The sequence below is a fragment of the Sus scrofa genome, chromosome 7 (assembly GCF_054392235.1).
Source record: "Sus scrofa isolate SSC_HxYL_T2T_F1_AM1 chromosome 7, Sscrofa_HxYL_maternal_Yorkshire_Landrace_v2.0, whole genome shotgun sequence".
Taxonomy (NCBI): domain Eukaryota; kingdom Metazoa; phylum Chordata; class Mammalia; order Artiodactyla; family Suidae; genus Sus; species Sus scrofa.
The window spans coordinates 5,870,298-5,896,086 of NC_139389.1; the positions used below are offsets into that span (position 1 = coordinate 5,870,298).

A 25,789-nucleotide genomic window follows, 5' to 3' on the forward strand; every position below is an offset into this window, starting at 1 on the left:
AAAATAATCAGATAACTTTTGATTTATTATTTTTCCAATAGTAGGCCAGATGGAAGACGCTTAGTTTCTTGAAATATTTAAAATTATTTTGTTTTTCTGTTATTGGTATATTATTTATAATTGTCAATAGTGGTTTGTTACATATAGTTAACCCATAACCAACTTTACTGGGCAGCAATAAAATTGATATTGATGGTTATAATCTAACAGGTTACTAATAGGTTATTCTCCTTTTTTACAGTAACATTACTTGCCAAAGCACTTGAGGTAATAGACAAAATAATAATACATAAATTTTCATATACATTGTACATTGAATAAAATTAACTTTAAAATAGTGAAAATAAAAAAGAATACTTAAAATTTTTTGGTCTTCTAAGGTGTTGATTCTTTCTAGAATTCTTGGTATCAAAGAATGGCTCATTTATCACTCAAGGACATTTACATAAATTTGAAATGAAGTCTTGACATCTAAAAGTGATTTCATGGATCGTATAGCTTCTATATTATTAGATATATAATATCTATCTATATATATATCTTAGGAAAAAAATAGAATGCCAGTAGTAAAACTGGAACGCTATAGGGATTCAAAGAAGGCAGTTAACCAAGTCCTTTGAAGGGAATCAAAAAGTGATACATGGGAGTTCCTGCTGTGGTGCAGTGGGTTAAGGACCTGGTGTTGCTGCAGTTGTGGCATAGGTCTCAGCTGTGGCTCAGATTCAGTCCCTGGCCCAGGAACTTCCATATGCCAAGAGTGTGACCCCCAAAAAAGTGATATATGGACAACTTAACATTAGTAATGGACCTTAAAGGATGGAGAGCACTTTCTTACAAAATTTAAGAATGTTCTTATAAACTCATAAATGTTCATGTATTTGGTGTTGCAACCCATTTCAGGTGTTATCCTTTTTTTTTGACTGTCTGGAGCCCTAATTGTGGCCTGTGGAGACCCTTCACTGGCTCCCTTCATTACTCAATTATTCTTTCATGGCTTCCTTGCCTTTTTAGGGCCACACCTGCAGCATGTGAGGTTCCCAGGCTAGGGGTGGAACTGGAGCTGCAGCTACTGGCCTACGCCACAGCCACAGCAACGTGGGGTCTGAGCTGTGTCTGCGACCTACATCCCAGCTCATGGCAATGCCAGATCCTTACCCAGCTGAGCGAGGCCAGGGATCCTCATGGATCCTAATTGGGTGGGTTAACCTCTGAGCCATGAAGGGAACTCCATGGCTTCCTTACTTTCTTAACAAAACAACTTGGCATACCTTAAATATGTCCTGCCTTAGCCTTGAAATCATAACAGGCAACATTTAAAAAAGAGTCTGAGATACTGAGAAAAAGTTTTGGAAGGCAGAATAAAAGACATGAGCAAAGCCCCTTATAAATGTTGAGGGAGACGTTGAGTCGGGAAATGCTTCTGTGGGCCTCCCGAAGAAGTGGAGAGTGAGTATACCGAAGATGGCTGGGTTGTGGGGAATTGGTTCTAAAAACTGTAGGCAATGATGAATCGTCTCATCATTATCATTTAACATTTTTAAACAGATGGATGACTTGATTGCAATTGAATTTTAAAAAGGCAGATTTAAAAATGGTATGTTTGATGAGAAGAAACTGCAAAGAAATTAATTACAAGCTGTTAAAATTAATGTGATGAAAGCTTATGACAACTGTAGCAGGACTGGGCAATATTGAATAGATGGCCAGGGATGGTCTAGAAATAAAATCCACAGTACTCAGGTACCGATTGAATACAGGAGCTCAGCAAAAATTAGGAGTCAAAAGTGTTAATGACCTTTGGAGTCTGGGAATATAGTCTTTTAATGTGTATGGTAAGGTCAGGAGAAACAGTTGGACTTGTGAGAACCCTAACATTTGGGACACATCAAGGTAGACAGGTATCTAAATATAAATGTCCAGAGGACAACTGGAAACTTAAGTCTGAAGCCATAGAGGCTCAGGTCACTGCTGTGGCATGAGTTCAATCCCTGGCCCAGGAACTTCCACATGCTGCCAAGGGCAGCAAAAACAAAACAAAACAAACAAACAAAAAACCCAAAAAAGCTAAGGAAGGAAAAGAGAGATGTGACAGTTTTTGATATTGAGTTGGCAATCCACCCATAGAAGGGATATTGATTGAAGAGATTGTACAGAGAGAGAACAAGATGGCTTATTGATCTTGTATAGGTCTTATCGTTTAAGGAGAAGGAAGACTATAAGGATTTGTTGAAGGGGACTGAGAGAGAGGCTGCCTAGAGTTCGGAGCATGAAGGTTGGTAGTATGTGGACTAAGAAATGAGACGTTCTCAAGGAGGAGACAGCACTCAACTGAACTATTAGATGGAAGAATCGGGAAAAGGCATTTTGTTTTGCAGTTGTGTGGTCAATGAAGGGTACACAACATAAGTGGGATTTCTCAAACATGAGGAATACCAGGAATGGGTGTTCCTTGGATTAAGAGACTGAAGTCTGGAAATCCTTGTAGCCAAATAGGACCTCCCAGATGCATCGTGGAGGGTTTATCATGGGAGGGTTGGGAACTAGGTATGTGCAGCCACCAAAGGCTAGATTCAAGATATCAACAGATGATCAAGAGCTATAGACAGGGAACACATGGGCAGGGTCCCAGGGCAAGGAGTGGATCGGCTAATAAATATCAAGAGCTGAGACATATTGTTGCCAGGTAACGTGACAGGAAATTCTTTAGTTGTCTTTTAATGCCACTTCTCAATAGGAGCTTGTGGCTCTTAAGCACTGTCCTAGAAGTGGTGGTGGGGACGTCTGCAATAAATAAGCTCATGAGACAATCTGGAATTAGCAGAGCTGAGTACTTTTGCAAGAAATTTTTAGTGACAGGAAGAGAAAGTAGCTTCAGGATGAAATAGGATCAAGAGAAGAGTTTTTATGAGGTTACAGGAGAGTCGAACATGTTTATAGGCAGAAGGAAAGGATTCTGAAAAACGAGGTGGGGAATGATACAAAGATGGAAGCAAGAGGAAATAATTTTGGAAAGAGACAGAAGAAGAAAAAAAAAAAACAGCAAACAGAAAAACATAACCCAAACCAATTTAAGTTTCCAAGCATTGGGGACTCTTTTCTCATTTGGTTTCTAAGATTCTGCTGTGTTTGTTATGCCAGAGGATCCAATTTATGAGTAGATACAGTTTATTTTAGTAGGGTTGGTTGGCAATTGGCTCAGATGCCAGGGGAAATAGAGTGAGATTTTCATTTTTCAAGTTTTCACTCATTGCTCCTTATTTTTAGGAGAAGCACTTTGGGCTGATTTTGTGGTGGGGATGGTGAATTTGCATGAGGCAGCCATACTTTCTTATTCACTTCCCCCACAGATCATAGGCATGCATTTTTTTAAAATAGTTGCTAGAAACTGTAGTACACTTATGGCCATGAAAGAAAAAAAAAAAGAGATCCAACCTTATTAGAAACTTAGTATATAAATTGACCTCAGGAATGCGGTGTCTTACCCACGAGTCTGCTTTTCACTGGAAAGAGGGAAGGTGCACTTTCAGGATCTCCCTTCAATGACTCGTAATATCTTTAATATCAGCCAGAATCACTGTTCAGCTGGTATAGAATCCCTAATTTAACTAAGTCATTAAACATTATACTCATTCCTATAAATCATACATCCATCCCGTAGAGAACTTCACAGATTATCCTTCTTGACACTAGGAATTTTGACTTAATCTTCTGAGAGATGGCTGTCTCCGAAGAGGCTGAAATATTTCCCTGTCCAGTTAGAATGCGGAGTTCATTTGGCAAGGATGCAAATGCAGGAAAATATTTTCATGAACAAGAATGATTATTTTTTTCTTCAATTTGACTTCCCAAACGCCAAGTGTTTCTGGTCTGAGTGTAAGAGGAAAACCTCTCCTTATTTTATTTATTTCTTCCATCAGCATGAGTCTATGGATTTCAGAGAATCCTAGTACCTGAAGTTACTCAATGGAAAGATAGCAAGTTGCATAAATTTCCTCTAGCAGGTATATACTGTCCAGGTGATAGTTTAGCTTTCTAAACTATCTGGCAATGGACGGAAACACACAAAAGATGTAGGAGTCAAGGGCTGAAGGAGCAGGCACATCCTGCCACTTACCTTGTCCATTTCTCTTCAGTCATTTTGAGCTGAAGCTGCTAGTGGCAGTTAATTCTTTGACTGTTCTGTCACATGCTAGGCTCCAGAACACACACTTGTGTATATACGAACAACTGTTTTTTAATAACCTGCCAAGAAGCTATAATCTTCTATTGTGATCCCCCCTGGGATTTAATTAGAATGGTTTTCCACAGCCTGACATGTTTATGGGGCATAGGTAAAGAGACAGTTCATAAAACTGTCAATTTTCTGAGAAATTAAAGAAAAATTGGGCTGCTTAGTGCTTTGGCAATTCTGTGCTGCTGATACTAGCATCGCGAGCAATGAAATCACAGGAAACATAACGAGATACTGATGCATTAGATATGGGCGGGTTAAAAATAACGTACAAGGGCATTTGTCAATTTGAATGCATAAAGAGCAAGTGGAGAAAGCAACACGTAAGCTAGGGTAGCCTGGCTTTGGGGTGTTGGGGGCCCAAGAAAGGAATGCTGAACCACAACTTTTTGCATCTGGAAGATTTATAGTTTTGCTTAATCGACAAGATCAAGAACTGAATTCTAAGGATGGGTGTGGAGTCTCCCTAGGGGAAGGGTAACGTGATGAGCAGTGCTTTCATTTGGGGCTTCTTCATTTAAACTGCCTTTTGCTTCTTTAGGTAAAAGTTATTGGTCTAACATAGACTCTGTATTGAGAATCAAGTCTGTTGAAACAAATGAAGCACATCTATCCTGGCCAGGCTTCTTTTTGCTCTCTATCTTTAATAACGGTGCTGTCTTTTCCAAGCCCTATCTGTGGCAGGCATTTTCGATCATGCTACTGAATTAGCTCAGGCCCAGCACGTGACCTGCAGTAGGAAACAGACCCAGGTGACACTATGGCATGATCTGAAGTGTTAGGCACACCCAAGGATGTTCTTAAGATCACCAGGGTGGAAGTTCATGTTCAAGGAAGGATTTTCATACATTTCTCCTGTAATTCTCCCAAATGCTTTCTGACATGTGTACTCCTCATCTCATTTTGCACAAGGGCACATAGAGGTGACAAGCACCCTGCCCGAGGCCATTCAGCCCGTGAGAGGCAGAGCTAGGATCGGAGTATCACTATCTACTTTCTTTTCATTATATCAGGTTGCCTCTAAAAGTACTATAAAATGATGGAATATGTACAAAATACGAGTTTTGGAAGAAGGGGAAACCAACATGGAATGCTGCCAAAATGGCATCGGCTTGAGTAGCCATACCCCTCCTCTCCCACCACCGTGTCCGCTAAAAGCCCACACCCTGGCAAATCCCTGGCGTGGATCATTGCTAGAGATGCGTGCCATCTGAATGCTGTCCCTCAGGGCGGGGCTGGGGCTGATAAAAGGCAGAGCCTGGAGACAGGCGCCACTGTGGTGATTTTACCTTGTTCCCGGAGAGCTGTTTGGTAGTCAGTTCCTGTCCTGGGAGTTTTATTTATTCACCTATGTATTTGTTGATTGAGTAAACATATCTTCCAGGCCTCATCCAAGGGACTTGTGGTTCAAAATGGGACAGATACAGTCTTGCTGGCAGAGTGGAAGGGCCTAGGCTTTGGAGTCAAATGGTCACGGATTCAAGACTTTGACTCTGCTACTTACTAGCTGTATGGACTTGGTTATTTCTGGACCTTTACATCCCTCAGTTTTACCCCAGAAAAACAGGGAAAATGCTACTTATTTCGAAGTTGGATAGATACCTGAAAATGTTAGTTTTTAACCTCTTTGTCTTGTTCCTCAAGCCCTCCTAAATTAATAGTGGATGTAGACCCAAAGATAATGAAAAATAAGTGTAATATTAATTAATAAATGCTTAACAAAGGTATAAACTGTACCTTTTAGTAGAACGATGAATGGATTCTTCGTAGGATATTGAGGAAATTTTTGCAAAAGGTATTTGAACAACATATAAAGAAACTCTTCTAAAAGAGACTAAGGATGGAGGAAGTTCATGGGTAACCAAGAGACATGGCCATGCTATGTTCTTAAATGCTGTAGTGTGTGTGCATGTGTGTGTACATGCTTGCACACCTGTGTGAGTGAGGTTGAGGAAGCGGTGAAATGAAGAAGCACCAGAGGTTGAAGATGGATTGGGTCCCAAGGTTAAAATCTTTTTTTACATTAATGCTCTTCTACTGGAATGAAAATCTACAGAAGGATTTTCATCAATAAAGTTAGAAGAGAAGATATCTTCACTCTAGTGGGTCAGCAGGTATTTCCATACGATGGTAATAGTTTAGTTCTGAACCACTTACAGTATGTGTTGTTGCCAATGACTCTGTAGGCAAAATAAAACAACACTGTTAATTTCAAGTATGAGAAGCATGTAAATAGCACCAGCCAAAGATGTAAAACCAGTGAGGTGGTTTTGAATCCTTGAGTTCCTTTCAATGACAGAACCCACTGAATAGCTGAGAGAAGAAATTTCGAGGAAAAATGCTTGTTGAATAGTACATCCTATAGCAGAAAAAAGGTCTTCTCTTCTTTTTTTTAGGGCCACACCTGCAGCATATGGAAGTTTCCACACTAGGGATCAAATCAGAGCTGCAGCTGCCAGCCTGTGCCACAGCAGTGCTGGATCTGAGCCACATCCATGGCCTATGCCACAGCTCGGGGCAATGCCAGATCCTCAGCCCACTGAGCGAGGCCAGGGATCAAACCCTTGTCCTCACAGATGGTGTCAGGTTCTTAACCTGCTGAGCCACAACAGAAACTCCCATAGCCTTGATTTAAAAGAAATTAGGGATTTATATGGAATCAGGGGTGCCATAGATTGCTAAAGTCCATAGCATTTTCTAGCAACAACAGTTTTGCTTGATTTCACAAATTAAGAGGCCTGCCAACATTGAAATTATCTCCAGAGTTAAATGTCTTATAATTATAGTCTATGTAAAACCATAATTAATGCAATGTTGCACTTACAATTTTGTAATGATAGTAATAATCCAGTGTGCTTCTTCCATCTAAGGATCTAAGAGTGATTCATAATCATTAATTAAGTGAAATCCTTTACAGCCTCCCAAGGCTAAGCTAAATGGGTTATTCGGAACTCAATGGTCAGTTTAAAGTTAAGTTTAGTCTGCATTTGGAGCTACTGGAAAATAAATCAGTGTTGGGGAGAGGGAAAATAAATGTGTTTTTAGTTGGAATTGATTAGAGTATTGATAGTAACTTCTTTTGTACCTGTCGTTTCCAGCAGGTCTGCCAGAACACAGAAGAAGGAGTGATCTTATAGAATAGTGACTCTCTTGTGAGTATTAGGTGCCATTAGGAAGTCACCTGGGGACATATGGCAAAGAATCAAGTCCTTTTAGGTGAAGTGATTGATAGCAAGGCAGGCGTGATAGCATCCTTTGTTATGATTCTTGGACAAAGCAGAACGTGGTTCTGGATATGTGACTGGACTCTCTGTCTGTTCCACAAGTGGCTCATGTGCGGTTCTATCATATTTTACTATTTTACTACAACCCTTGACCAAAAAATGAATTAGATTTGTGATGTTTATAACTTATCCTGGCATACCGATAATGTAGAAGCGCGTGTCCAGAGAATGTTACTGTGCCGAGTTCACTTGAAACAGAAATTTATCCTCCCCCCCCAAAAATTAACTCGTTAGAAGGACTTAAGATGAAAACCTGTTGAAAGGTTTAAACAGGTCATATCTTTTAATCACTTTTGAAAAGTGCAGTTCCAAGGCAGAGTTTCCTTATTCTTAGGTATGCCTTTGATGCAAGATATTATTATGGGCTATTAATGTAGTCCTCATTGATTTATATGATTTTTAAGCAACTGGTTGCAGAAAAATGATATTAGATGGAACAATAAAATATTTAACTGACCATAACTGTTAAAGAGTGGCATGTATAAAATATATAACAAGGAGTCCCCGTTGTGGTGCAGCGGAAACAAATCCAACTAGGAACCATGAGGTTGCGAGTTTGATCCCTGGCCTTACTCAGTGGGTTAAGGATCCGGTGTTGCCATGAGCTGTGGTGTAGGTTGCAGGCATAGCTCGGATTCTGCATTGCTGTGGCTGTGGTGTAGGCTGGCAGCTGTAGCTCCAATTTGACATCTAACCTGGGAACCTCCATATGCCACAAGGGTGGCCCTAAAAAGCAAAAAATAAAATAAAATGAAGTAAAATATACAACAAAAGGTACTGTTATTATTCTGTAGCCATGATACACAAATTAGGTATGTTAATTATAGCAAAAGTCTTAAAATAAACTTAGTATATAATAAGTATACGTTTGGCACCACCAATGAAAATATTTTTACTGATTTATTTTTTTTCTTAGGGTAAAAAGATAATCCACCTTGTCTGTGTAATTTCAGCCTTTTCATTTTTTCTTTTTTTTTTTCTATGTCTATAACCTTTCCATTTCTCTTTCTCACAGAGTACTGCATTTATTTTCATTATATACTCAGCTGTTTCCCTATAGTCTTAATCCATTTCTTCCAAGATTTCAGAATCATTATTGTTACTCTTAGGGACAGTATCAGAAACCATCAGATACAGTTTTTACGTGTTTGTCTTTAATAAACCACAAATTGTCAGAGAGAGAAGACTTTAGCCGCCCAGGACATGATATTTTCATTTCTTGCTATGTAATGTCTCGTGTCTTTATCATTTTTTTCCAGTTACTAAACCACTCATTGGCTTTTATCCATTTATAAAATATCATATATTCATATATATAGAAAGAGTAAAATAGAAATAAAGAATAAAATAGAAAGAGGTGGAAGTCAAGGAGAGACATGCTAACAGTTACCAAACAACTATAGAGAATTCATTCAGATCAAAGAAAGTTGGGCGTTATTTGACAGTCTTTAATGGGAAGCAGCTGCTTTGGGAAGTCTTCTGGAATAATTTGTTCTACTCTAGACTTGCAAAGGACTGTGCCATCTCCAAAGAATTCAGATCATTGAACCTTTTTTAATTTCCTTCTCCTGTTCAATTCAAGAGATGTGATGCAAGGTGATGTTTCAATGGATGTCTGACCGAAGTGTCAGGCTCTGTAAATACTCTGTTTCCCGGGGTGAAGTGCTACAAAACGCATATTCAGTAGAGCAGAAATAGCCTTGCCTTTCCCGCACTTCCTGTGGCTGCTGTAGGTGGAAAGCAATGAATTCAGAATTCTCATGTCCGTCAGGCCAACTTCCCAATGAGCTTTGCTTCAGGCACCCTGGATATTGCCACATGATAACTATATTTCATTTGTTCTCAGATGTTTGCAGCTAAAGGGCTATGTTTCAGGGCTCGCATTTCTGCCGCACAACCAACCTTACCAGCTTCTGCTACCCGTAAATAAATATCCATCAGAATTTGCTAGAATTTATTATAAGAATGGCCTTCTGTTTCATGCGTTATCAACAGCCATGAAGCCTGATTCCTATCATCTCTCCAAATAAAACAATAAATTCATGTTATTACCTAATAGTAAACAGAAATCATTAACAGATCAGTGGAGGAATTTTGAATCTTGAAAAGGTGATTCTTAGAGGATATTGAGAAAAACAGGATTTCTAGGTATTGTGAGAAACAGGAGGAAAAAATGGTGTCGTTTACACCGGAAGTTACCGGCCTTCAAATTCATGACTACCAGAAAGTCTGAAATTCAAAAGGCGTGAGTTCTCTTCTCTGCCACTGACTGTTGGAGACTCAGCTCTGATCGAATTGGATGAAGAGACTTGTAGATCATCTGGCAGCTTCTCCCGTCCTTTACCTCACTCTCTCTCTCTTTTTTTTTCCCAAAAACAAAGTGCTGAGTGATTGATCAAGGCCTTCAAGCCTCCCACGTCCCTTCTGTCCCCCCCCTCCCCCCGCAAACACCTGTGCGGGATCCTCAATGTCCCCCTTTTCTCCTCGCCCATTTCTGCAAAGAAGTGGACGTGCCAGGCTGATCCCCCGACTGCGCGTTGGCTCCATCTTCGCTTGAATCCAGAGGAAGACTCTGGGGTCTTCTTCCAACAATGACCTTTTCTCCTTTCTTTAATTAACTTCTCTTCCACTTCCCAGGAAAGAAAATCAAATTGCACTGCATCCAAACCCCCATAGGTCTGGTGATCTTTGGAAAATACGTTGGCCATCTTATTAGGGGAAAATATATGCAAAAGGAGAAAGAACAGAATAATGAGCTCCCATTCATGCCACACTCAACTTCAGCAGTCACAGATCCCTGGCCACCCTTGTTTCACCTCTACCTCCATCCCTTGCCTCCCTGTCGGAGTATTTTGAAACAAATCCCAGATATTAAATCATGTCTAGTATTTATCAGGAAAATAGAACTCTCATGAAACATAACAACGTCATTCCCACACTTTAAAATTAACAGGAATGCTTTAAGAACCACAAGATATCCAGTTGATGTTCACATTTTCCCAGCTGTCTCGGATAATTTTTTAAGAGGGTTTGAGTCAAGATTCGGATGAGATCATCCTTTGCAATTAGTTGATGTTTCTCTTTGGTCTCTTCCTCTCTCTGTGTCTGTAACGTATTTGTTGAAAAACCTGTATGTTTGTTACATGGAGTTTCCCACAGCCTGGATTGTGCTGATTTTGTCTTGTCGTGTCATTTGGCAGGTTCTGAACCTATGAGTCCTACAAATTGGTGGTTGGATTTGGAGGCTCCATCAGATTCAAATTTTATATTTTTGCAAGAAATGCCTTTTAGATGGTTTTCTCTACCTCAGGTAAGAGGTGGATAATGTCTGGTAGTCTCCCGTGATATAGGAGTCAGTTGACCAGATGCAGTGGCACCTGCAGCATGGGGCGTGGGGGCAGAGGCTGTGGCAGTGACCTGCTCTAGGTCCAGGCAATAAAGGGTGCCTTGCTTGCCATCATTTGAATCTAAAAAGGAGTTAAAAAGCACAAATGAACCTTTCCATAGAAAAGAAAATCATGGACTTGGAGAATAGGCTTGTGGTTGCCAAGGGGGAGGCGGAGGGAGTGGGGGTGGATTGGGAGCTTGGGGTTCATAGATACAAACTATTGCCTTCGGAATGGATTAGTGATGAGATCCTGCTGTGTAGCACTGAGAACTGTGTCTAGTCACTTATGATGGAGCATGATAATGGAAGAAAAAAGAATGTATTCATATATGTGTAACTGGGTCACCATGCTGTACAGTAGAAAAAAAATAATGTGTTGGGGAAATTTTAAAAAAAGCAATGTAACGAAATAAAAGCTGGCACACTTTTTCTTATTAACGAGGCCACTGATTCTAGTATCTCTGAGAACAAATTCTTCAATGGGACTAATTTATAAAAATTGCTGCAGTTCCTGTTGAATTTTAATAACAATTATGTAAGCTTCAAATTGCACATTTTTATTACCTATCCTTTAGTAAACGTGTTCTTCTCTGTGGAAGTTGGCTTAGAGAAATCCAGTTTGACAGTTGGCCTTGACACACAAGGACTGGGTGAAATGTTTCCATTTCAAGGATAATTTCATAAGGACTGGGATTCATTAGAACTTTGAGTGCAGCTGGGGACAGTCCGGTAATGCGATCACGTTCTGGAATACCCAGAATGCAGGTTACTTTACTTCTCACATGGTCATTGGGTGTGATCACTTGAAGTTATTCATTCTTACATTTTTTAATTTATTTATATCTTTTATTTTTATTTTTTAAAAAATGTATTGGAGTATAGTTGGTTTACAATGTGTTAGTTTCAGGTGTACAATAAAGTGAATCAGTTATACATTTTATATATATATATATGCACATATATACACACACACACACATTTTTAAATTTAAAAGACTGAAATAGAGTGTGAATTGCAAGGTGCGAGAGTTTGGTAACTGCAAATTCTTGTCACACATCAAATTTTACTGTGTTTGATTTACATGTTTAAAAAGGAAATGTATCCTTTTTCATTGTTAATCGTTTTTAAAGAACACATTTGTATATTTTTTGTATTTCTTTTTCTTTATTGACTAGTCTTCTAAATAACAAGTTGGTTTCCTAACATCCTCCAAAGGTAGGAGTTCATTTTAGTTTTGTTTTTATGAACTCATCGATCTAAATATATATTCGATGTGTTTTGCAACACATTAAATCAATGGCAATTAGATTGCAATTATTTTTCTTATGGATGCATCAAATACTCATCCATAGCTGGTTGGGGAATCTCTTCAGATTACTCTGGGTCCTTTTGATACAACCTTAAAGGTCTTTGATAGCTTTTTGCTTTGTGGTATAATAAGATGTTTCAGGCACATCTTATACATATTTCATTTTCCAGGCTTGGCATCAGTCATGTCTACAGAGAGCATTGGTTTCCTTTAGTGGGAAATAGTATCTGGGTGCAGTAATCGGAGCACTAGTGGTGTTTATTTCCATGGTGTTTGAGAGGGTTTCTCGGCATTTTCAGTGGATGGTGCTAGAGAAACAAAAAAGGTAAAATGTACAATAAATTAATACTCATATTTTCCAAGTAAGTCAAATTCAGGACCCCAAGATTTTTACTTGCTGCCTTCAATATTACATCTCCAACTCATGATGAAAATTCCAGTTTACAATAATGCCAACACAGATTTGCTTTATTATGTAATTCATGCACAATAATCTTAGGATAGCAGTATCATGTCTACAACCCCCACTGGGATTGCTGTGAACATTCAGGAGTTTTTTCGTGATTACTTTTGTCCATCGGATCTTTCCAACTAGGAATGTACCGTCACATTACTGTGTTTTAAAGTCACGTGAGGAGTTCCCATTGTGGCTCAGCTGGTTAAGAACCCAACTAATATCCATGAGGATGTGGGATCTTGGTCTTGCTCAGTGGGTTAAGGATCTGGTGTTGCCACTTGCTGTGTCATAGGTCACAGATGCGGCTGGGATCCTGCATGGCTATGACTGTGGCGTAGGCTGGCAGCTGCAGCCCGGCAACTTCTGCATGCAGCAGTGGGCCCTAAAAAGCAAAAAATAAAAATAAAAAAAGATAATCTGTTTGAAAGCATCTACCTTGTAAGTGTTTGATAAAGTTTGCAGTTTTTACCCTTCTTCACAATATTTTCAGTGTCCTCAGGTAAAAGAGAAATTTCATGGGTCTGAATATTTAAGAGCATCAATGTATTCAAGTTCAGATTCAGACCCACAAAATCCAATCTTTCTAATCACATTTACCTCCTTCTTAATCATTTCCATAGTTTCTCTCCAATACATAGGATAAGATAATATGAACCTCAACACACCCACTCCATGAAATTTCCTTCCCAAACATAAACCTGTACTTGTAAATTTGCGAGCAATTTTGCTATAAAATGAGGATTATGTTACATTTACATCATGAACTGCTATCAATTAGGCTCAAGCCAGACCAGGAGTCCTCGCATTTCAGAGTTGGAAGAAATCTTACTTACCTTATACAACAAGTGACTTTTTACAGACAAGGTAATGAAGCCTCAGAGAGATGGAGTGAGTTGCAGGATGTCACAGGCTCACTTGGGTGGCTTGCTGAGGGTTACATACCTGGTCCTGTCACCTGCAAGCATTGACTACATTGTCAAACTTAGGGCCTTTTCTGCAGTTTCTCGGATGTGCAGTACGTGAAGCATAGTTCGGTGTCATCATACTGTGCCCTCTCTAAGCCATTCCAGGAGCCACTGAACAATTAGACAGATGTCCTGGCCAACGTCACACATTTTTTGGTCCAGAGTTGTACTCAGGTGTAGTAGTGTCAAGTGATGGGCTGTTGATGTTGAGTAGATGGAATGAGTGATTAGAATGCCTGTGAAAGAGCTGGGCAGAGCAGGGCTGACCGCCTCTATCCAAATGGAGGTAGACTGATTGAAAGATGGAAGTTCCCAAGACATTTTTAAAACATGTACCTATCCTTACACCTACTCCATGATGTGGAAGAATTTATGAACCAAACTGCACACATACGTAAACCCTGCCAAAGGCCCTATGACCCACCCAGAGTGATGTGAGAATAGCTCAGAGCCACGTGGGTCCTAGGCAGAGTCGCAGCCTGCTGAGTCACCATGGGAATGTCCTCTCCCATTTTACACTTTAGACTAACTCTGCGTTATGTGTTACCACTCCTGTCTAGAATCAGAAACTCAGTCGTGATAATTACCTGGCCCCCGAGTCACACAGCATGTGAAGCCTGTTAAAAGAAGTCGACCACCATCGGGCTGTTATGAGTTAACATATTCAAGGAGGGTAGGCGGGTGCTCGCCAGCTAGTGTGGTGTCACCTTCTCTTTCACCATCACCATCCTCTTACAACCCCAAAGCCATTTCGCTTCCCCTGGTGAAAGATACTTTAATGAACTCAGGTATCCGTGGAAGGCTGCCTGCAGTTCTTTTTTTTAAAATTTATTTTAAAGATTTTTATTTTTTCCATTATAGTTGGTTCACAGTGTACTGTCAATTTTCTACTGCACAGCAAAGTGACCCAGTCACATACACACACACCACCCCCCCCCCAAAAAAATATATATATTCTTTTTTTCATACTATCCTCCATCATGTTCCATCACAAGGGACTAGATATAGTTCCCCAAGCTCTACAGCAGGATCCCATTGCTTTTACCAACTCCAAATGCAATAGTTTGCATCTATTAACCCCAGATGCCCAGTCCCTCCAATTCCCTTCTCTTCTTGCATTCCAACATACATTCTGTCTACATGTGTGGCTGACGGCAAACAATTTTGATTCCCTGATCTCTGTTCCTCAGTTTTTTTTCACCCATAAAATAAGAGTAAATAAAAAGTTTATGTTTTTATGAGGATTGATGAGTTCACATATATGTTCATAAAACTCAGAACAACACTTGACACGTGATACCTACAATAAATAGAAACTATTCCTATGAGTATATTTCTTCTGTCCTGCATGGATTTTCAGAAGATACCATGCATGGTTTATGGTAAATAAGACAGGCAGAAAAATAGATTCTAATTAGAAAAATAGAACATACTGATAACACTTATTTCCCAGGCCAAGTTCTCGGATATCATGGAGCACAGAATGGCTTCTCTCATTGTCTTTATCCCTTACAGCTTAAAGTCAGTTTAAGTCCATTTTTATCACTGCTTTTATAAAGCAGTTTTTCTAAAAGCTAGTTATGATGAAGAGGAAAGGGCACATTTTAAAGCAAGGTCTACTTTCTTTTTCTCAACAAATGTCTCTCTCTGTTTTGAAAGTGAGGAGACATATCGCTGAAATGTGGTCATTTCATCAATCTCTTCATCCATCCATCTATCCATCCATCCATTTATTCAGCTATTCCTTCACCAAGCACTCAGAATGACTCCTCACAGTGGAAAGAAAATCAGCTTTGGACTCACACCTCTAATAGGAAAATGCCATTCTGCCTCTTGCCAGCTGTGTGATCTTGGAAAATCTGCTCAACCCCGCTGAGCCTCAGTTCTCTGAAGTGAGTATCAGATTGACCACACCTTGCTTTATGTTGGCTGGCCAGTCCGCAGCTGTATGGAGGGCCGAAAAGTTATTTGTCCTCCCAAAGAAGTTGTGAGCCTAGACAGGCACACAGTTTGTCTTGACCACTCTTTAGTGCCTTTGGTTTGGCTCATGATTTTGTCCTGCCTAGGGTAAGAGCAAGCTAGAATATAGAGTCTGAGAAGGTCTTAGACCTCATCCTGTCTGACTTTCTTATTTAATAGATGAGAACATTTTTGGTCCAGACAGGGCAAAAGAGACTTTCCTTAAAATCAAATCTGCTCAACTGTAATGCATTATGCTGTTTGTGCTTTTATTTTTCATTTTACTCTTTCCCTCCTATTTCGCAATAAAAATGGGTACCTTTACTTATCTATCTTTAGAAAATTACTTTTCTTTGACATTCAATATTCAGGAAAGGTATATATATTTTCTAATCCACTTTTTTCCTCTTACAGAATATCTTGGGATATTGAAAATATCCCGCTTTTACAAATAAATCAATAAATTTAAAGAAATGCCAATCTAAATCTCCAAAATATACTTTATGGAACTTTATAAGTAAATTATAAAGATTATATGGAAGAAAGAAAGCATAGAAATAGTCAAGAACATTTTTAAAAGAGGAATGAGAGGAAACTTTCCTACAGCTACCAAGATATAATATAAAACTACAGGAAATAAGATTATGTGGTTTTGGCATGAAAATGAAAAAATAGATCAATAGAATGGACTAGATCCAGAGAGGGACCATGACTATGATAAAAATGGCATTTTGAATCAGTGGGAAAATTGTTTAATAAATAATATTGGGATAACTGGATGCACACATGAATAAAAATTCAGAATTCTACCATATAATATACACAGTCTACACAAAAAGATTTTAATATACTGTTAAAAATAAAGAGTAAAGAAAAAACTGGTCCTATACATATGTAATGAATACTGCAATCTCAGGTGCATTTAAAGTAGCATAAGTATGCATGAATGTATACGTGTGTGTGTGTGTGTGTGTGTGTGTGTGTGTGTGTGTGTGTGTGTGTGTGTGTGTGTGTAATGACAGGGAAGGAATATCAGAATATAGGAAAGGGTTTAGGAGAAATGAATTTTTTATTCTGTCTCTGTACTTTTAATATTTCAAAATTTTCTGATCTTCTTACTATTATAAAAGAAACAGTTCAAAGAAAAAAAATATCCTCATTGAGTTGTACATTTTCTAAAAGTTTCTGGCAAATTGTGTGTGTGTGTGTGTGTGTGTGTGTGTGTGTGTGTGTGTGCATTTTGTAAACTAAATCCCATATTAAATTAAGTAAGGGAACTATTATTTTTTTGAAAAGTGAGAGTATTTCCTTTCCAAAAAAGTGAAACTCATCCCCCAGTCGCTCCAGTTCGTAGGTTTAGGAACTGGTACATCTGGTTTTCTTTCATGGTACTTATTTCTCTCTGCCCTTAATATCTGGGGGACCTGATGTAGATTAACCGTGTCACGTTGACTTCTGAAAGATGGGGTTTATCCTGGACTGTTACCTGCTTCTGCTTAAGCTTTTGTTGAAAAAAGTTTTCTGCAGCTGAATCGAAGTTGGAAGGATAGAAAACTAGTTTTTTCCATGTGACCTAGTGCAACATGGGATAACGAGGTTCTGCTGTATAACTATATTCATTTTCTGTCACTTTCTGTGCATAAACTGGTGTGGGTAAAAAAACCAAAAAACCCAACAGGATAGGTTAAATACGTATAGTTACACATTATAGGAAACACTTACAGGTGGAAGATGACATGCTTTCTCTGTGTGAATGCCTTGAACCCTCACAGTAACTCACGGAAGTTGTTTAACTCATGGGGACACTACAGCACAGAGGTTGGCTGCTTGCCTGCATTGTGAGAGCGAGTGAGTGCTGGTACTCACACTGCAGGGCAGGCAGTCTCCTTCCCGAGCAAGTCCTCCAGTTACAGCCAATAATCCAGAGACTCTTTCCTGGGTATGTTTTCTTAAATCCACGTGGGTGCGCTTTCCCTGAGTGTGGAAGTCTTGATTCTGGTGTGGGTTCGAAATCTCCGGGGTTCTCCGGGTGACATTCTTAAACTGGTCCCTGTATTGGGAGGGCAAGGAGACATCAGCGAAAGAGACAGGGAGCTGCCACCTGTAGGTGGCAGGGCTAGTAAGCAAGAGGTCTCACCTGCCAGGCTTGTCTTGAATGACAGCAAGGCAAATAAGATCTTGGCACCTGCTGCCAGAACCCTGAGAGTTTATATAGAGAACTTAATGGGGAGCCAGCCCAGAGGATCTCAGCCAAGCATGACTCTCTCCAGGCTGCTCTTAGTGGGAAACTGTGGACAGAATGACATTCCAAGGGCAGAGGAAGGAGAACGGAGCTTCTGCTTGCCTGGGTCCAGCTCAGGGGTCACCTGTCCTCCCCTTGACCTTCTCCCGCACCTGGGTGGGACACACTTCTCTGCAGCTTTTCTAGCCATGGCCAAGTCCTCCTGTTTCTCCGCATCCTCTCTAACACTTTAAAACAACGCTTCACACTGGTCACCCTGATGAGTGTGCAAAGGTAGATGCTTGTGTTTTTAATCTTCATTTCACTTGCAGTGAGAGAGGTTGAAATGTTTCAATCGTTGCTGTTTTTTTTTTTTCCTATAGATTTGTAAAGATGCTTTTTATATTCCAAATCCTCAGCCATATAGTCCATGTAAATATTCCTGGGCTCCTTGTTCTGTTCCTTTGGTCTGTTTCCATAGGCCTGCACCAATTCACATTTTCATAGCCCCAAAAGATTAAAAATTTTTTTTCTCTTCCTCCTCCTTCTTCTAGAACATGTTATATCTGATCGGACAAATCCCTTACCACTTTCTTCTTCAAAATAGAATTGTTGGCATTTTAGCTCTTTCATATAAATATTAAGCTGACATTATCAAGTTCTAGAAAATAAATCCGTTGCATTGAGTATATGAATTCACTTGGGAGAATAGATATACTACTAGTTCTGTCCAGCACACATTTTCTGAAAATGTTGGAAGCTCTCTAATTACATTAGCTGCTAAATCTTAATGTGTAATGAAGTTTACTGGCTTTTCAGGAGCTGGTTTTGCCAAAAGGGATTAACAACTTCAAAAGTAACTGCCCCTGGGCACACCTTCTATCAGAAGTCAAGTACTGCAGCTCAAGTTTTCGAAATTTATTGTTGTTTTAGTAAATATCAAAATCTTTATCTATCTATCTATCTATCTATCTATCTATCTATCTATCTATCTATCTATCTATCTATACTTGTCTTTTTAGGTCTGCACCCTTGGCATATGGAGGTTCCCAGGCTAAGGGATGGAATCGGAGCTGTAGCTGCTGGCCTACACCACAGCCACAGCAATGTGGGATCCAAGCCACGTCTGTGACCTACACCCCAGCTCACAGCAACGCTGGATCCTTAACCCACTGAGTGGGGCCGGGGATTGAACCCGCATCCTCATGGATACTAGTCGGGTTCATTACCACTGAACCACAATAGGAACTACCTATGTATTGTTTTTAACTGAGGCTTTTGTTGCTGTTTCTCTGGAAGAATAGGTATGTTTGAGATGCTAGGCAGTCACATGTGGGCACTGAAGATGACCACCAATTTTCACCCAAGAACAGGTGCTTGGGACTACCTAATAATTTATTAGGTAATAAATTATTATCTAATTATAGTGATGTCCTGCTGAACTGAAGCCAGGTGTTGCAATGCATATTTCAAGCACTTTGATATTGCCTGATTCTGACGTAGTGGTTAGGATTGCAATTTGGTGTACATATTTCAGAGTTATTTAAGTTCTGTCTGTAACCCAATGTTATGACAGTTCAACTAGATATCTCAGATAAAATAGGCTAAAAAACCAGGGGGGAAAAAATCTCTGCAGGGATTTATACAGCTTGGCTTTGCTACCTTCAAAACGCATATGCAGAGAAGAAACCATGAGGTTTGAACCTTTTTCTTTAGACTTAGAAACATGCTGTTGTTGGAAAACAAAGTTCACCGCTCAGATTATAGATATTACCCCTCGTTTTAAAATTCATCATGGCTTTCAGAAACAGTTTAGAGCACATGTCAAATACTGTTTGGCCATTTTATATCAATTACTTCATTCGTTCTGCAGGGCAGTCTTGCTTGTTCATTAGGTTCTCTCTCTCTCTCTTTCTCTCCCTCTTTCTCTCTCCTTTCTTTCTTTCTTCCTTCCTTCCTTCCTTCCTTCCTTTCTTTCTTTCCTTCCTTCCTTCCTTCCTTCCTTCCTTCCTTCTTTCCTTTTGTCCTTTTAGGGCCACACCTGTGGCATATGGAGGTTCCCAGGCTAGGAGTTGAAACAGCTGTTGCTGCCAGCCTACACCACAGCCACAGCAATGCAGGATCTGAACCGCATCTTCAGCCTACACCACAGCTCACGGCAATGCCAGATCCTTAACCCTCTGAGCAAGGCCAGCGATCAAACCCGCCACCTCCTGGTTCCTAGTCGGATTCGTTTCTGCTGTGCCAAGACGGGGACTCCCATTAGGTTCTTATCTCCAATCTATGGATGAAGAAACTGAGGCTTAGAAAACTTCTTAGGGTGTTAGGACTGGAAGCAACAGAACCGGCTTTCACATGCAGTTCTAATACATTCAGGTCTGTGTTAGAGCGAATCATTCATTTGTTCTTCCACCTGCCAAAACAAGGTGATAAAAAAGAGCAAAACTCATTGAATGTTAGTGTTAATTGTTGAATGAGGTAGTAATTCCTAAAATGTGGAAGAGTCCTTTCTTTTTGTCAGGCAGTGATGGTCCGACTCAATATTTAATATTCTGCTAATCTAGTTACTTATTTTTCTGAGCAGCCTATGTGATATGCTAATAAAATGACTATCTTGCACAATTGAACATTTCTTTCTTTCTTTCTTTTTTTTTCTTTTTTTTTTTTTTTTTTGCTTTTTAGGGCTGCATCCAAGGCATATGCAAGTTTCCAGGCTAGGGGTCTAATCTGAGCCCCGGCTGCTGGTCTGTACCCCAGCAAAGTGGAATCTGAGCCTCAACCGCAACCTACACCATAGCTCATGGCAACATCAGATCTTCAACCCACTGAGCAAGGCCAGGAATCAAACCCACATCCTCATGGATCCTAGTTGGGTTCGTTAACCACTGAGCCATGAAAGGAACTTCCCAATTGGACATTTCTAATGTTAGTTGCATTTGGAATGGTAGCGTTACTCCACATAATACAGCTTTGGCTGAATGTTTTGGAGGCTTTATAAAATCCTAGCCCTCTCAGTACATAAGCTCTAAAGATACAGTCAGATTACCTGTGCCTAATGTTGATTCTAGAAACACAGACCCTTCCATCAGGTTTTCTTTCACTTAACATTTCATTTGACCTGGGAAATGGAAGTAAATGGATTTGAGAACGAGATGTTTTCAAGCGCGAATAGTCCTAATTTCTGTATTGAATTTAAAATGTTAAAAGAGAGACCCCCACGAGATTTAAACATGTTGTTGCAACTTCTAATACAACTAAACACATCAGTGCCCTCCTGGAAACTGATAGAATGCTGTGTGAAAGAACCAGGGGAAAGATTGCAAAGGAAGGTGTCAATTCCAGAGGCTTAAAGAACAAACTTTCTTTCCATGTAGGAGCGTTCTTGTGGTGAAATACAAAGAATAACCCTAAAGGATAAAACGAAAGTGCATCGTAGCGGACTTTGTCCACAGGCACTTGCCCAGACTAAGGGTCACTTTATTGCAAATTTTTGTCGCATTTGAGACTTTCCTTCTTATTTGACAAGTCTACACTTCTAAGTGTCAAGCCTTGAAGTCTACGTTATGGTCAGAAGAGAGCTGTGATGGGAACGGGTGACAGCCATGATGGTCTAGACTCAGAGTGACATGGACATGCCTGTGTCTTAGGTTTCTCTGTGTTGTTCAAGTTCAGGTCCAGTGAGATGCCTTCCCCTCCATAACACATCCACTCACATGCTCTCTCAAGTTTCCTCCAGCTCCAAAACTCTATGACTCTGGGTCTGACCGAGCATGGGGTAGAAGAAGTGAGAAATTTATGGCACTGGCTCCCAATTTCAAATTGGAAAATCCTTACACTTTTAAGTGAACCTGACCTGATGGCATATGTCTCACAAACACATCAGGAAGAATAATTGGCTTTCTCTTCTCATGGCAACAAAGGGCAGATTTTGGTAGACCGGAGAGTTTGGGATACAAATACCAAATGCTAAATATCTTGGTTCAAGTGCTGCTTCTGTCACATCCATATCATATCACTTGAGACAAATCACTTTGTCTTTTTATTTGTTTCCCATCCGTAAAGCAAAGGGATTGTTTTATGGGATTTAAACTCCGCATCTGAAAACTAAGAAAATAAATGAATACAAATAAAAATTCTTATTTATTTTGTATCAACTGCAGATAAAGTTTGGGCAGAATGTTAGGATTAGCTGATAGAATGGGGAAAAGATCTAATTACATACAGAAAACCAAGAACACTTAAAATTAGAATTAAAGCAAGTTGTTCAGTAATTTCACATACGCTTGGGCATGACTAAAAGCCCTCCTCGGACTACAAAAATATATCTTAAATTCTTAAGATTATAGTAGATATCTATAAAATCAATTTGTTCAAGAGCCTTTCAATTTATTGCTTAGATTTGCTGGGACATTTTGATATATATAGAGTTCATACGGAAATTATTTTAAATCATAAAGTAGACCCTCGTCATCCTGACATAGTTTATCTGTGGCTCTGCTTCGAAGCTGGGATATAGAGTCTGTGACTTCTAGAGGCCCCTGCATGTCCCAGGAATATGTGCGTAATTGGCCTTAACAGAGCTGAAACAGCACATGGTTTGAGTATAGAGTAGGCAGAATTTGACCCCAGGAAGACAGGCATCATGCTAATTTTTTAAAAATAAGAGCACTTGAAGAAAGCCAGAAATAAATCCAGAGTTTCTATAAACAAGGCAGGGAGAGGCTTACTCATCACAGGGAAAAGTCAGGCTCATTAAAGAAGGTAATTATTACCTCTGACATACAGAACTGTGGGCTGCTTTAAATTAAGGTTCTTAACGAGGCATTTCATTGTGTGTCCTTAGCGGAGGGATTTAAGGAGGCAGACTTTCTTCCAAAGTCAACGGGAGGGGAGTTGTATGTTCAAGTGTTGCTGGAGGAGAATATTTCAGGAACGAACAGTTCGGGAATACTAAATACATAAAACGAAATACGCGCAATTTCAGAACAGATTGCTGGCACGCTGAATGCCCATCCGAGCCATGTGCTTAGAGGAGGAAGATGTAAACTTTGCCGCATGCTAATGATATGCTAATGAGCACTCATGTTAGACAGATGACAAGATCGCGGTCTTTGTTCCTTTTTTGCTAATGGAACGAATAAGCCTGAGTAAGCAGTTTTAAGAGAAAGTTGTAAACGTTTACATTTTTTCCCATTTTTATTAGTTTTTCGTTATGTCACTTCTCTTGCCCAACAGACGTCTTTCTTTTTTTCTTTCTGTACTGTATCGCGGATAGGACTTGGGGTGGACTTCATTTTATCTGAGATTTAACAGACTCTCATCTTCTCCCAAGAGAAGAATTTGTCTTGCTCTCCAGAAAGAAATTCTTTTTACCTGACTCTAAGCAGTCCCTTTATCAAAAAGCATGTACCGAACACCCCAATATCAACTTTTTATGATACCCATATATGTAAAGGTATTATGTTTTAAGAAAAATAAATGGATTTTCCATTGAATACACTTGTTTTAGAAGGTAGAGTTTATGGCTCTGCTGTTCAAAGTTTAAAAATACCTCATCAGACCACACTGCTGTTATAGGAAATGAAGAGGGTTGCTGCATTCTCCTCGTCTTCCCAGCACACACCTAAATTCTGGAACACCTCTTGCCCATTAATAGGATTTCCCTAAGGACTTTTTACCTGTTCCCCCTAAGAGTAAGTGATGGGTTAGTAATTTGATAACCCTGTTTTCTCTATCAGAAACCAAGCACCCAGGAGGTATACTAGCCCAAGGTGGAATCTATGGTCTGTACCCACTGTAAAAAAATCAGTCTCTTTTTAAACTTCAGCAAACAGGAGCATTTGAGTGTGACCCATAATATCATTACCTGGTTAAACCCCATTTCCAGTTAAATTAAGACGTGCTATTGTTACTCATAAGCATGTCTCCATGGGATTTTTAAAGTTGGTTCGTGTCCTTGGTAAGCATTCAAAATGTTCTCTAAAGCCAGATATTCTGTGACATGATCTGTTTTGTCAGCGAAGCTGACCTAGCTTCTGACAGTTTCTATCGTGATGTCATGCTTTAAATATGTGTTTAGTCTGTTTTTAAAATAAATACCTCATTTTCTGAATTTTTTTTTTACATACTGTCTTTTCAGTTTGTGCAATTGGTGCAGCTTCTGTTCTTCTCTGTCTTTCTGTCTGTGTTTTTTATGGATCAAGGAAAGATGCCATACCATTGGCCATTTCAATCAGCCCAGTACATTCTTTCAGTATACTCCACATCATTTGAAATGGAAATTCGGGCTACAAAATTTCTCTCTTTTTAAAATTTCTATTAAATAGTTGCATTTTTAGGGAATTTGAAGTTAGATATTCACAATGAGAATATTCAGAATTCTTTTTCAAATATAAATGAAATAAACTCCTATATACACTGTGTCCAATATCTCAATTATTTGATTTTTATTTAAGTTTAATTCTATTCACATATAATCCATTCCCTTAAAAGGATTCATTACATTAATCAATGGCCACATCTTCAATTCTCAATTCTATGTGGGCACCAGGAGACCACAGCCACAGAGAAAGCATGCCTCAGATATGCATCTTTGAGAATATTCCATTTAAATGCATATAAATAATAATAATTTCATTAAATTGCAATATTTAGTCACGGAGGGATTTTATTGAACTCTCCCATTCTCTCCACAGTTATCAGACCCTTAATCTAAATCATACCATCCTGTAAATAGTATGTCTTAATACTATTAAGGTCACTTTTCTCACTGGTGATTTAAAAGGGTTATAAGTGTCCTTTTCATATTTTGCAATTATTGAGAGGATTTCTTTGACAAAGTGCATTTATAGTCATGGTTATAGTTGTAAAAGCTAATAGCTCTTGGGGCTCTAAACATATTCTAATCCTGAATTATAGATGAGAAGATGGAAATTCTAAGGAGTTTCATATCAATCCAAAGTGAGTACACAATTTTATCAATAGTTAAATGAAAGACAGAAAGCATGATCTGAATTTCATGATCCGTCAGCTTTTGATTTATTGTAATAAAATAAGTCTGGAATCATGACCAAATGCAATCTACTGGGAAATCATTCAAAACAACCCTGCAGTTATCGAACATGCTGGTAAAGCCCCATGTTGATGTTTTTGAAATTTGCGTTTGTTAACGGTTTCTGACATTTGGGGCAGCTAAGTTTTGGAGAATATTCCAAGAAAGCTTGAGCATTAGTTTTTAAGAGAACTTTTAAAAGCGTTGATTTAACATTTTTATCACACCTCAACCACAAGCTCGTGGCCACCCCTGTGACGTTTGAGCCAATCCAAGGTAAATTCCCCAAGATACCTCCAAAGGCAGCTTCACAGGTAACTGTCCTCAAATTAGGCACCTGCCACACCCCTCGTCTCCCAGCAAAGGCAGCCGGAGTTCTTGCTGCACTTTTGCTCTGGATTTCATCTCTTTAAACCCTTGCAGGGCCTCATCAACATTTTTGATTTTTTCATCCTCATCCTTCATGAAACCCCTTCTCTCTTTAAACACATTCAATTTCCATTACCCTGAAAACCATATAAAACCCCATCACTTGATATCGCTGCTGCTAATTGCTATCCTGGATGCCACCATTTTCCTTCTTTCTTTTCTTTTTTTGTTTTGTTTTGTTTTGTTTTTTAGGGCCACACCTGTGGCACATGGAGGCTACCAGGCTACACCACAGCCACAGCAAGGGAGGATCCGAATGGAGTCTGTGACCCACACCACAGCTCATGGCAACACCGGATCCTTAACCCACTGAGCGAGGTCAGGGATCAAACCCGCCACTTCATGGTTCTTAGTCCGATTCGTTTCTGAGACATCCCAACAGGAGCACCTTCTTCTTTCTTTTCTTGCCAAATCTAAAAATGTCCATAACTCATTGGTCCTTAAATATAGTACTTTATGAAAGAAGTTTATCAGACATTTGATACTGTGCTAAGG

The 25,789-nt window shown here is 39.4% G+C and overlaps 1 long non-coding RNA gene across 5 annotated transcripts in view; it reads left to right on the top strand.

The window, feature by feature from the left end:
• LOC106504312 (uncharacterized) overlaps positions 1 to 25,789 on the top strand; it is a 289,381-nt gene that overhangs the window by 232,133 nt on the left and 31,459 nt on the right. The window contains exon 5 of one of the 5 annotated variants that reach the window (XR_014809570.1): positions 10,716 to 10,825. The exons of the other annotated variants lie outside the window; for them this stretch is intronic. This is a non-coding gene — a long non-coding RNA (uncharacterized LOC106504312). The remainder of the gene's footprint in view (positions 1 to 10,715; positions 10,826 to 25,789) is intronic. 5 annotated transcript variants of the gene reach the window in all.